Source organism: Lactuca serriola, chromosome 9, assembly GCF_051521515.1.
Source record: "Lactuca serriola cultivar US96UC23 chromosome 9, Lser_US96UC23_V15, whole genome shotgun sequence".
Taxonomy (NCBI): domain Eukaryota; kingdom Viridiplantae; phylum Streptophyta; class Magnoliopsida; order Asterales; family Asteraceae; genus Lactuca; species Lactuca serriola.
In genome coordinates, this window is record NC_136416.1 from 118,371,983 (window position 1) to 118,385,440 (window position 13,458).

Below are 13,458 nucleotides of genomic sequence, written 5' to 3' on the forward strand. Positions count from 1 at the left end.
TCTGTATAGGAATTCTCGTGTTGCGTATACTTGTCTTTTGTAGTATTTCTTATTCGCAGCAATAGTCTTGTGGTAAATCTAAAGTATTGTAACTCTGTTCATGGTTGCACGGTTGTCTCTTGTCTGTAAACGTCTTATGTTCAAATCTAATGTCTTTAAATTTCAGTATGATCCCGACATTATCATATGACTCAATTAAATTTGATCCTCACGAAAACAGCTTCATGCGTACATCTCTTTCTTCTAGATCACTTTTCCAGCGAAGCTGTCATATCAGAACGCCGAAGTACTCATTCCAAGAGTACCTCTTAGTTATTTTCTTTCCGAAGGAATCCCCGAAGTATCACTCGTGCAGTACGTCAAGTTCAATCCAGGAATTCATGCGGATGATCTATCGCTGAGGAAGGTATACATAAGAGTGTTATATAATCAAGGTTCTACAGGTTTAGAATTGATGATTCCACTTTAACTTATTGTTTCCCCGGTGGGAGGCGAGCTTAAAGAAGAATCAGTTATTCGACTACCTTTTCAATCTTGATTATATACGACTCGTATACCCGAAGTTGTGATTGTGAAACCATGTATGAACTCTAAAATGGACTTCAGGATGGAGAAACTGCCTAAGTATACGAGTAATCACATCGTCATGTGAACAAACTTAGAACCCAGCACGACTCCCGAAAACAGATCACCCTATAGTTTAAACACCCACGGAGATACAAGAATAGTACGAACAACTCAGCGAACTACACAGAAATAGAATTAGAAGACTAGGTTTCTCACCCTCGAGAACCCCAGTCAGATTCTTCCAGAGATCGATGGATCGCATCGGATGTGCCTCGGATATCGAGGACTCTGTCAAGATTTTCATTGAAATCGTGATCTCTGCCTCGCATAGACAAAATGATTGATCACACGTAAGGAAAGAAAATACTTTCAGGAATGGACCTGAGATCCGAATATCATCAGTTCGATGTGTTAAGGAAGGATGTCTAGAAGACTATCTTCCGAATTCGATGCGGACACTTCGAGTCCGTAGTGATACCCTTCGGATAGGACCAGTACGCCCATGGTTTTCATGAGATAAATGATTAGGGTTACGTCTTTCTTACTTGGATCGATTCGTCATTTCTCCATGAAATGACTTACTTACCTACCCTCGTAGTAAGAAGAAAACCCATGAAAACATTTCCTACAGAGGAACTTTTAGCAAAGTTCTCTAGGCACGAGATTTGGAAATTGAAGAGTCAAATTTCTAGGACACACAGTTAGTAATGTGGGAAATTTTGAGTACTCTTTCAATTTGCCAAAACATTTGAGCATTCATCGACACCAGAGAAGCCGACAGCTTTCGCCAAAATTCTAGGTCTTACCGACCAACCGCCTTAGTTCATTCAAAACTCCTCGCAAGCTATAGAAACTCGTACGAATTTGACCCAGCAAGGGGTGGCCTTTGATTGGGAAGTTACGCAAGAAAAGGAACCTTCGAGATTCCGAGTGAGTGACCAAGTTCTTTAGGATAACTCACTCTGAGAACGGCTTAATACGCTTCGTAAAGCGTGGAAAGCTAAATCCAAGTTAGACAGGACCTCCGAGATTCTTATCAGAATCTGTCCTACGCCTCGCACAAACTAGACCTACTCCGCGAACTCAGTAACGTACATTCTACTCTTCGCATCTCGATCGTGAAACCATACCTTTCTGTTTGGACTCTTACAAGTCCACTCGTCGAGATCCTTGCCTTCGTATTAGAACCGTAGTGACCCTCGACCAAGAAGGCAAGCGGACGAAGCAACGCCGTCGCCAGTTAGTGAAGGTTCGTTGGGATACCAACCGGGAGCCCGATTTCACTTAGGTGCGCTAGAACCAACCGATTAGGAAGTTTCCTCCTCACGTCTTGATCATTCGTGCATACTTCCTTGCCTAAATTCTAATTTCGGGACGAAATTCCCTTTAACAGGGGGATGATGTGACAATCCGAAATTTTCCATTCAAATCAAACCATATCAATCCAATAGAAGTAGATCAGTTTCAGTAAAAATTCAAACTTATGGAATAAGTTTGGGCAGTTTTAGGGTTTTACACCTAAGGAGTTATTAGGAGAGTGGTTGCATTAGGATTTTGTGCAACACTGTGAATCCATTACTCTAGGTCATTAGAATCCATTCCGAGAATAGAAATATTTTCTGCCAAAGATCTCGGGACTATAAATAGAATTCTGAACCAAATTGGTTCATTATTTGATTTCCAATTAGAGAAAAGCCAAATACTCTCTCACGGATCTTCGGGTTTTCATCCCAGATTGTGAGTCTACTTTCATAGATGTGTTTTAATACTTGTTATATGCTTAATAACATTATTTACATGTCCAAAGTACAAGATCCGGGAGTTTACCGCCCAAGAACGTTCTTGGGGAGTAAACTCCAAAATCAAGCCTAAAGGCCAGCTAGTCCCATTTCCGTGTTAGGCATCTGACTAAGGACTTAGTGTATGATTATTAGAGGCTAGAAACAAATCAAAAGCACTTAGTTTGAGGAGTTTATGGCCAAGGAACCACCTCTTGGGCCGTAAATTCCAAGTAAAGGGCACAAATGAGTGCCTTGTGATCCTTTAGCCTTAGAACAAGAACCTAGAAGCCTTAAACACATGTCCTAGGCCAACAAAACAATTAGAAACCCACTTTGGAAGGGAGTTTACGGCCAAGATGCTCCTTAGGCCGTAAACTCCAAGATTTAGGGCCAAAACCCCTTCAAATTCTTCCTAGGGCTTAGTCTTCATTTTTAGCAAGCACCTTAATGGGTTTAGGACCTAGAAAAATCATGAAAAGCTCAAGTGTTGAAGAGTTTATGGCCAAGAGTATTTCTTGGGCCGTAAACTCCTTTAGAGGGGTCAAAGGACACCCTAGACACTTCCTTAGGCCAAGAGACTTTTAGGGCAAGTACCTAGATGAGATATGGACTAGTTAAAATTCTTAGAACCTCTTGTGTGAGGGAGTTTACGGCCCAAAGAGTTCTATGGCTGTAAACTCCATCAAATGGTTCCTTTTAATGCCATAAACCTTCCTTAATCCAAGTGTTGAAGCCTAGACTTGTTCCTAGAAATGTTAGGGACTAGAAGGGACAATAAGAACCCTCCCAAGGGAGTTTACGGCCGTAAACTCCAAGGGAAAAGGGTCTTTGGGCCGTAAACTCCCCTTAGGAGTCAATATGGTACCTTAAACTCTTGTATAGCCTTGAAACAATTCCCCTCTAAGGTTGTAGTACTTCCAAACTCCATTCCAAGCCTTGATTGAGAGTTTACGGCCATGAGCTTACTCCCCTGGGCCGTAAACTCTAATGAATATGGTCTTTTGACCTTAAACTTCCATTAGGGGCATTGCACTTCTTTGTTGCAACCCATTAGCCTCCTAGCACTTGACCAAAAGTGTTGTCCTCGCGCTTAAATGTTTATACTTGTATAATTAGTGATTTAATCTCTAATTATTTATATACATATGTCTTCATATGTAATTAGGATCATTGTGTGTGTCTAAGTCATCACTTGACACCAAGCACTTGTCCAATCCTTCCGTACGATAACAGCCCGTTCAATTCCAGTCACATACTACAGGTGAGTTCATACCCCTTAATTAATGTTTTAAACTATTTTAAATGTTTTATGGGGGGGATACAAGTAGAATCATGCTACTTATTATGTCAATCACATGTGATTAGTAAGTAGGATCATATTACTTATTACATCAATCACATGTGATTAATATACAGCATTCAATAGTTTTGGCTACTCATTAGCCGTTTTACCAAACAGTTTCCTTCAAATGATTTTTATAAACATTTATTATGTTTCAAACTAATTATTACACTGTACTTCTTACTCTGTTTATCATATTTCAGACTCATTTACAACTGTGTCTCAAACAAATGTTTCTTATACTTATATTGTTTTATCAAACTTATGCCTTAAATTGTTTTATAGATTGACACCAAGTCGATCTTTCCTTAAACTAATAATTGTGTTTCAAATGTTTTACTAAACTTATTTATGCTTTTATATTATAAATTGCATGCCTCTATATGTATAGTTATATAAGAAATGTTTAAAAGACTTAGGAAGACTATCCACCCTATTTCCTTTTCGCGCCTTGAGATGTGGTCTGGTGGGACATTGGGTATTCGTCCGAAAGTCGTTTAAAGATTACTTATATATCATGTGTACATATGAAGTCATAAAAGGTCCTTCCAATTCATCCTATGCCCTTGGGTAGCAAGGGTATACATCCACGTCCATACGTACCACTTAGATTACTAGTAAGCTACCATATGGGTAGTTCAGGAAGATACTAGAACCATTACTAGAACGAGATATCATACAATGAGTCAGTTCATTCATGAGTCAATACTTTCTAGAACATTACTATACATACATATATACTAGAACGTTTACATTACTATACTTGCTAGATAGGGAGAACACACGTTACAGCTAGCACACGTAGAACCTTACCGTACTCTACTATAATATTTACATTATTATACTTATAGGAGTACTTGTGCATAGATATATCAGTAGGAGCCCTATTACATTTTATATGTATCGACTCTGTTATCAAATCCTCATTCTTACCTTTAACTTGTGATACAATCACATATTCGACGAGATAGAATGGATTTATTATCCTAGTGCCAGAGGATACGAGTTGTGGGATTGACCATTCCTAAAATCTATGTTAGCTATAGAGGTAAAAGCACATCCACGGATGTCAAACGGTTGGTACCATTACAGGTACACAATTAAGGGATTAACTATTCCTATACCCAGCTGTTAGCAACAGAGGTAAGAGTACGTCTACGGATGGCTTAAAGTTAACGTTAACAGTTACCCTAGTACCAAAGGGTATGACTCAGGTTAGTTATATTATTACCTATATTTTGTGACTCATTCACATAACCAATGAGGTAAAATTATATTTAGGTATCCTTTTACCAAAGGATACAATTTCTTATAATGATAATAATAGTAACACAATTAGGTCTGCGGGTGCCAAACGTCATTTCTTTATTACGACCATTCATTATGTCGTTGTTACTAGTCGATAGTATGGTGATATTTATCACATAGTGCCTTTGCCCAAAATCCGGCCCGAGGTAGTTAGTACGGTAGTAGTCCTTTTAGAGCTACGTTTAGTACTACGTTAATTTTTCCAGTACATATTTTTAGTGATAACCTCACTTTCACATAAATGTACAAACTATATTTTTGGATAATGATAGTTATACTTTGGAAAAACACATATTCCTACAAGAGACACACACACAGAACAGTTAGGTCTGGGTAGAAGACACCTTCATATACTAGAAGGAATCATAGGGATTCTAGGGTTTTTCAAACACTTACAATTCATATACATTTACAAATTCTTACAATACATAGACTTACAAATACTTACATACAAATTAAGACACTAAATGCTTATGACCTCACCAGCTTTAAAGCTGATACTCGTTTTCAAAATTACTTGTATCCTCAGGTTATCATAGACAGGTACCGATGCAAGGAGAAAGGATGATGGAGCTTGTTCAAGACTTATCTTTCATTTTGATTTATGCTTTAGTGTTTATCAAAATTTGACAGAATACAATTGTATAATAATAATTTTATTAATGCAATGGATGATGTTGTTGCTTGTTTACTACTTTACATTGTTGTTGATATTATACATGACGTCCTCCGCCCCAGAACGTTTTCGCCGTTCTTGGTTTTGGGGTGTGACACTGGGGCATATCAGGAAACGGGAAACATGTTCCAGTACAATTAAAATTGAACACTCAAAGATTGTCTATAGATCTCGCTGCTTAATTTAGGTGGACGACAATATCCCTAGTCGCCGTCAGCTGAATGGTCCTTAAGATATAGTATCTAGGAACTTAGGTTCAAATATATTATCTAGGAACTTAGGATCACTTTGTCTTACAATTATTAGTATGTCCTAAAATTCATCACAATTTTTCGTGTTTAAGTGGACCACAATACCGACGATCGACCAGACAAAGACGTGAAGATAGAAGGTACTGACAAGCGGATAAAGGTTGTCTAAAAACTTTGATCTCAAATCATTCTTAAAGTTAGATATCATTTTATTTTTGTTAAATTTTTTCATAGTTTCTTCTAATTTAAATATTAGGGGAGCATTAAAAATTTTAAAAACACAACAAAAATCAGAAAATTAAAAAAAAAAATCCAAAAATAGTGTTATTTATGTTTTATTTCTTGTTCAAGAAAATTAAAAAAAAAATCCAAAAATACTTTTGTTTCCGTGCTAAGTTTTCTTTTAGTTTTGTTTTGTCTTGAAAAGTGATTTCACGTATAGATAAGACTCATGGAGTTTGTGTCGAAGATTTCTAAGCGAAGGCTTCATCCGTGAGCATCGAAGAATTCGCATTCGAAGGAGCAAGAAATGAAGATTATTCTTTTGACATTTAATCTTTCAACCCCAGAAGCAAGGTGAAGCTGAAATTGAAGAATATGTGACGGATTGCATTGAAGCCTTCTTAATCAGTCTGCTACTTTCTTAAACCTGCTGAAGTGATCTAGAAGTTTAGTTCTCTCTGATGTTCTCTCTGAAGATTCTCAAACTGAAAGCACTATCTTTCAAGAATCAGTACATTAAGCCTCCTCACCCAACGTGCGTTCAATGCCAAATTCTAAAGAAAAGCCCAACCGCTCAAGATGAAGTCATTCATTGAAGATTCATCAAATTCATCTTGAAGTCGTGAAGAATTTGAAGATTAATGCTGAAGCCAAGTTCCCAATGAAGATTATCAGGAAAGCCAGCTACTTTTTAGGGGGAGCTTGTTGGGTCATTTAAGAAAAGAAAAGAAAGCTATAAGCCAAGGGGGAAATTGTTGGATCAATATTATGGTTTATACTTTGCTTTTCTAGGAAATTGTGTTTTTATGTAATATCTTATATGTGTTTACGGCCATGGAGGTGTTTACGGTCGTAAACAGGTTTACGGCCATAAACCCTGTTTACGGCCCATGTTTCCCGTGTGTATATATATAGGGGTGAGGGTGTGAGGAATGGAGTGGTGAACACTAGAGGAGCTTAAGTGTGTGTATTTGAAGGTGTTCTAGAGATAGCAACTAGAGAGAAGTTTTGTGTGTGTGATTCTTTGTATCCGGATCTTCATTCTAATCATATCTTACATAGATTCATCATCTTCTTCTTCTTCTCCTTCTCTTCTATTTGTGATCTGGCATCATCCGTTTGATTGGGATTCCGCACCATCAAACGGATCTGATTGATACACAAGCATTTTTTGGGATTTACAAAGCTTGGACCTTCTGGTTTCCATTTTCATCTAGGTCACATTCCTTGGTTAAATGCGGCCCGTTGCAGTTTTCACATCCAAACCGAATAGCATGGATGTTTGGTCCATTTTAGTCATTCTTCTATCCATGCTTTGCAACATTGCCATTACCACTGACATATCCTCCGAAGCAGCATTTGTTGAACCCCGTGTCACATCATTCCATGGATTATGGTATTCTCTATAATGTTTAGAGAATTCTTCGATAAGTTGCTTAATCTCCGTCGGATTTTTCTTAGTAAGAGGACCTTAAGAGTCAAGAAGTTGGTGGGTGGTGACGTTCACCCCATCATAAAAGATCGAGACCTCTTACTGCACATTGAGGTCATTTTGGGGGCAATTCCTTATTAGACCTTTATAACGTTCCCAAGCTTCATATAATGATTCCCCCAATTGTTGTTCAAAGTTGGCGATGGCCTTTTGAGCTTAGCCACCTTGGATGGTGGGCAAAATTGTTCCAAAAATAGTTCACGCATCCGTGCCCATGTTGTTACCGCGCCTGGTGGTAATGCCTTCAGCCAATCTTTTGCGGCTCCCTTAAAAGTAACAGGGAACATTCATAACAATACTGTTTCTCTTAACACATTTGGGATGTTAAAGTAATCGGCAATGTCGTTCACTTCATATAGATGCTTGTAAACATCTTCGTGATCCTTTCCGGTGAAAGGAAGCTCCTTCAGTGCGGTAAGTATATGCCCTTTGAGTTCAAAAGATGCAGTGGCGGGAATGGTGGGTTGCACGAGGCCCGTTCCGGTGTCGTCTCGAACTCTCATCTTGTATGCCTCCATTGAGAGGTCCGCAATATTGGCCATGGTGTTGTCAGGTTCTTTGTGATCACTTCCTTCAAAATCAGTAAAACTTTCCTCTTTCTCGGTCTCGTACTCAGTGTCTTCTTTTGTGTTTCTTGACCCCCCCCCCCCCCCGTTTTCTTTCCCTTTTTTTTTTACCAACAACCGATTTCAGACTCTTTAAAGGGGACTTCTTCGGAGTATCTTTATCGGCCTTGTCCTTGTTCTTTCGAAGAACGGATTCCGGGTCTTCGAGTGGTGGAATCAAAGATGAATTTGATCCATGGGTTATAAACGGTCTGCAAATAAACAAACAAAACACGTGAAAGTAAAAAACGAAAAATAAATTTCTTACAGTAGCTTTACCACGACGTGGTATAGATAAGAACGTCGTGGTCAACCTAAATTACGAAAATACTTAAAATTAAAACTAAACTCTGACATAAAATAGCCCTAACAATAGCAATATAAAGAAATTAAAACCGAGCAGTTCCCGACAGCGGCGCCAAAAACTTGATGTGTGATTTAATATGCTTATATTTTATTTAAGTTAATTTTATAAAAATAATTTACTTAACTAGACTATTAAACACACTAGCCAGTGTACCTAATCATGCAATAGTATAGTAATGGTAAGAATGAGTGTCGAACACAAGGAACGATGTTTATATTGCTTTATTTTACTATTGACTAATTAATAACTAAATTTAAATAGAAGGTTTTTTTTTCCTAGTTTTGCAAGACTAGATACTTGATTTACTAAACTAACTCTAAATTCACTTAATAAAAGTAGAACTAAAACTAAGCAAATAACAAGTATGAATTACCAAGGCGAGAAAGAGACTTTCGTTCAGCTTCGGATTTGTTGTTATTATGGTTGTTTCATAGAAGTGCAATGGATTTAGTTTCTTTGGCTACCGATTCCTAAGATGACCAAATTGGTATTCACCAGTGTAATCCTTTAGCAAACTAGCTTATTTATTCGGTGATCTAGCGGACAAACTTACAAGTTCACTAGTGTTCAGTTCGAGTTGCTTAGACTTATAATTAATTGACCAATTAAATTTATTGATTCAATACTATATATATTATTTTTCGTCATATATTGGCTCCTATACTTTTTTACCCACTTTTCTACTTAACCCTAGGTTTTAATCAAAACTCTAGTCCTATGATTTTGCAAGTCACAAGATCATAAGATTCAAATTCAATTAAGAAAAATAGTCATTCTATCCTAATCAAATTCAGTAATTAGCAGATTAAAAGCAGTTATGAAAAATACTCGAGGTTCTTTAATAAGCAAAAGTCAACAAATAACCAAATCACTAAATCCTAACTAAGAAATCAACCATGTTTAGACAAGTCATCCTAGCCAAACGAAAGTCATGAGTGTTTAGCTCATGATTTCAGCAAACAAAATCATAAAATCGAGATTCAGAAGTAAAGACATCGTTATACCTAATGAAAAATCGAAAATTAGAGTTTAGTTGCCTTGGATCTCCTTCGTCTAATGATTGTGATTTAATTCCTTGCTTCCAATGCTTAATTCCAGTGCCTTTGCCTTAAAAAACTATGAATTCTCCAGATCCATAAGTCCCCATTCGGAGGTTTATGTGAGATATTTATACTTCTCCCGAAAGTAGGGCACCACGTCGTGGTGATTGTGTTTATCCCGTATTCTACACGTCATCGAATCTAATCGGGAATCTTCAAGACACTACGTCGTGGCAGATATTACAACGACATGTTTGGCATATTTTCCTTTATTTTAGAGATGTAGTCCAAACTTTGAACTCCAAGCTTCCTTAATCCAGCTTCCAGCTTCCTTTTTGCTCCAAACAAGTCTTTTAATACCTACAAAATGATTCATAGCAAATTAAGTACCTTTTGTTCTAGTAAGGGCATAAAATTAATTATAATATCAAGATATGTTGTATAAACATGTGTATAAATATGCACATATAAGATGTGCAAGCAGTTCATCAGACCGAGCAGTTCGCCATTGGGAGCACCAATTTTATTCGTCAAGAAGAAGGATGGTTTACACCGGATGTGCATTAATTACCTAGAGTTGAACAAGTTGACGGCGAATAACTGTTATCCCCTTCCACAGATTGATGACCACTTCGATCAGCTTCAAGGCGCATTTTGGTTCTCTAAGATCAACGTGAGGTCAGGGTAGCATCAGATGAAGGTTAGAGAGGAGGACGTGGAGAAGACCGCATTTCGAAATTGTTATGGTCATTATGAGTTCGTGACGATGCCTTTTGGGCTCACTAATATGCCTGCAGTATTTATGGATTTGATGAATCAGGTGTGCCGGCCGATGCTTGATCGATCAGTCATTGTGTTCATCGATGATATTTTGGTATATTCCAAGTCTAGGGAGCAGCATGAAGAGAATCTTCGAGGGCTTCTAGGAGTTTTGAGGCGAGAACGGATGTATGCTAAGTTCTCGAAGTGTGAGTTTTGGTTATGAGAGGTTCAGTTCTTGGGACATATCATCAACAAAAATAGGATTTTGGTTGACCCGGCCAAGATTGAGGGCGTGATGCAGTGGGGGGTTCCAAAGTCTCCCTTGGAGATCAGGAGTTTCTTAGGTTTAGCGAGATATTATCGGAGATTTATTTAAGATTTCTCCAACATTGTAGTACCCCTCACTCGTCTGACGAGGAAGGGCGTGGATTTCCATTGGGGCTATGAGCAGCAAGTGCCATTCAAGAGTCTAAGACAAAAGTTGTGTGAGGCCTTCATGTTGACCCTCCCCGAGAGTGTTTAGGATTTTGTGGTGATTTGTCATGCATCCCTCATAGCTTTAGGCACAGTGCTTATGAAGCATGGGAGAGTTATTGCACATGCTTCTAGGCAGATGAAGCCGAATGAGGTCTGCTATCCGACTCATGGTTTGGAGTTGTGGCAGCAGTGTTTGCTCTCAAGATTTCACGACATTACTTTTATGGGTTCGGTGTGCTATATAAACGAATCACAAGAGTTTGTGATATCTCATGGATCAGCCGAATCTGAATATGAGACAATGTATGTGGCTTGACATGGTCAAGGATAATGACTGTGATATTTTGTATCATCCCAGAAATCCAATGTGGTGATTGATGCTCTGAGACGCAAGGCGGCTAGTTCTACGATTGAGGCATGTGTATGAGGATTTTAATTGATTCGGTATTGTTGGATTTGATCAAGGAGGCTCAGGACGAGAGAGTTAAGAAGGAAAATTACAAGAATGAAAGACTCATGGGTGAGGTTAACAGGTTTACTACTAACAATCGCGGATTATTAACCCGATATGGATGGGTTTGGGTGCTAGATTTTTGTGGGATTAGACATATTGTATTGGAGGAGGCACACAAGTCCAGGTTTTCGATACACCCTGGAGCCACCAAGATGTACCGAGATTTGAGGCTTAGCTACTGATGGCCATACACGAAGAGGGAGATAGCATGGTATGTTGAGAGGTACTTGACATGTCGAATGGTCAAGGCCGAACACCAGAGACTGCATGGAAAGTTGCAGCCACCGTAGGTTCCCATGTGGAAATGCAAACATATTACTATGGATTTCTTCATCAAGCTACCTCAGGCAGCTAAGGGCACGATGCGATTTGGGTGATAGTAGATCGGTTGACCAAGAGTGCTGCTTTCTTAGCTATTCATGAGATCTCTTCAGCTAAGAAATTAGCCGACTTGTATGTGTGAAAGACCGTTGCTCGGCATGGTATTCATGTATCATTGTATCTGATCGATATGTTAGGTTCACATCTTATTTCTGGCAGACGTTCCACGAGGAACTGGGTATAAGGTTGCATCTCAACAATACTTATCTTTCGCAGACGGACGGTTAGAGTGAACGGACCATTCAAACACTTAAGGTAGTTCTTCAGAAGATAGATCTCATCCAGCATATTAGTAAGACACTTCAGACAGCTCAGAGTCGGCATAAGAGTTATGCCAACAAGCATTGATCTGAGTTGGAGTTCCAAATTGGCGACATGGTATTACTCAAGGTATCACCATGGAAGGGTGTTATACGCTTTCGGAAGAAGGGCAAGTTGGGGCCACAATATATTGGGCCGTTTCGAGTAGTAGCCAGGTTGGCAAGGTAGCATATAGATTGGATTTACCTGAGGAGCTTAGCCATATCCACAATACTTTCCATGTTTTGCATCTTCAGAAGTGGACGACTGATGATTCAACAGTTGTTCCCTTTGGGGATATTCAGGTTGATGATCACTTGAATTTTGTGGAGAGAGCAATGGCAATCTTGGACCAAAAGACGAAGAACTTGCAGAACAAGGTGGTATTGTTAGTCAAAGTTTAGTGGGAGCATCAGAAGGGTCCGAATGGACATGAGAACCCGAGTCAGAGATGCGAGATCATTTTTCGAAGTTGTTCGCTGAAACAGACTTCGAGGACGAAGTCTAGTTCAAGTGGGGGAGAATTGTAACATTCCGATGATGAGGTATTTTCAAAATTAACCCTAAGTATGAAGAGTTATTGCATTTTAGCACTTTTTCATGATAAAGCTTGCAAAATGGCCCATAGTAGCCTCTTTGTAATTCTGGACCGAGTTTATGTACGCTGGGCGTACGTAGTGTACGCGGGGCATACACGCGACAATTTTAAACCTTAATTTTTAGGGTTTGGACCCTATATCAACATCAGTAAATCTCAAATGCTCACCCCCTGACAAGCTTCTAGCCCTAATTTCATCCATTACCACCCAAATCTCTAGTGTGTGTTCCTTTGAGCATGAAAGTGTGTGTTTGTGGTACCTTTGAAGCAAGGTGAAGATAGAAGCACCAACTTAGAAGATCAAGACCTTATAGATAAAGGAATACCTCACCTCCAAGCTTCATTTTGAGGTATAAGATTCTAAAATTGATGATCCTATCACTAGATCTTGCTTATGTCCTAAGTTTATGCTTATTAGCCCCATAATCTTGGTTGTTTAGGGTATGAGCTACGCTAGAACCAATGAGTCCTCCTTGTAGACATTTTAGGGTAGTTGGAGTGATAAAAATATGATCTTGGCTCTTATTTATTCCCCTTGCATGAGTTTGTTTGTCTTAATGGCTTAAGATGTCGGGGTTTTTAGTGTTAAGCACTTAATGGCCATGCTAGACCATAAAGTTGGAAACTTTATGGTTAAGGACAACATTTGGAACTTGGATCTGGTTTTGGACGAAAAGTCTTCATGCATTAAGCACTTAAGGATCTGGTTTGCTGACCAGGTGCATACGTTGGGCATACCAAATGGTACGCTGTGTGTATGTGGTCTTCCCCCTGA

The 13,458-nt window shown here is 38.8% G+C and overlaps 1 non-coding gene across 1 annotated transcript; it reads left to right on the forward strand.

The window, feature by feature from the left end:
- The first annotated feature begins 7,691 nt into the window (after positions 1 to 7,691).
- On the forward strand, positions 7,692 to 7,797 carry LOC145077534 (small nucleolar RNA R71). The gene has a single exon (XR_013693276.1). It is a non-coding gene; the product is annotated as a small nucleolar RNA R71 (small nucleolar RNA).
- The last annotated feature ends 5,661 nt before the right edge of the window (positions 7,798 to 13,458 follow it).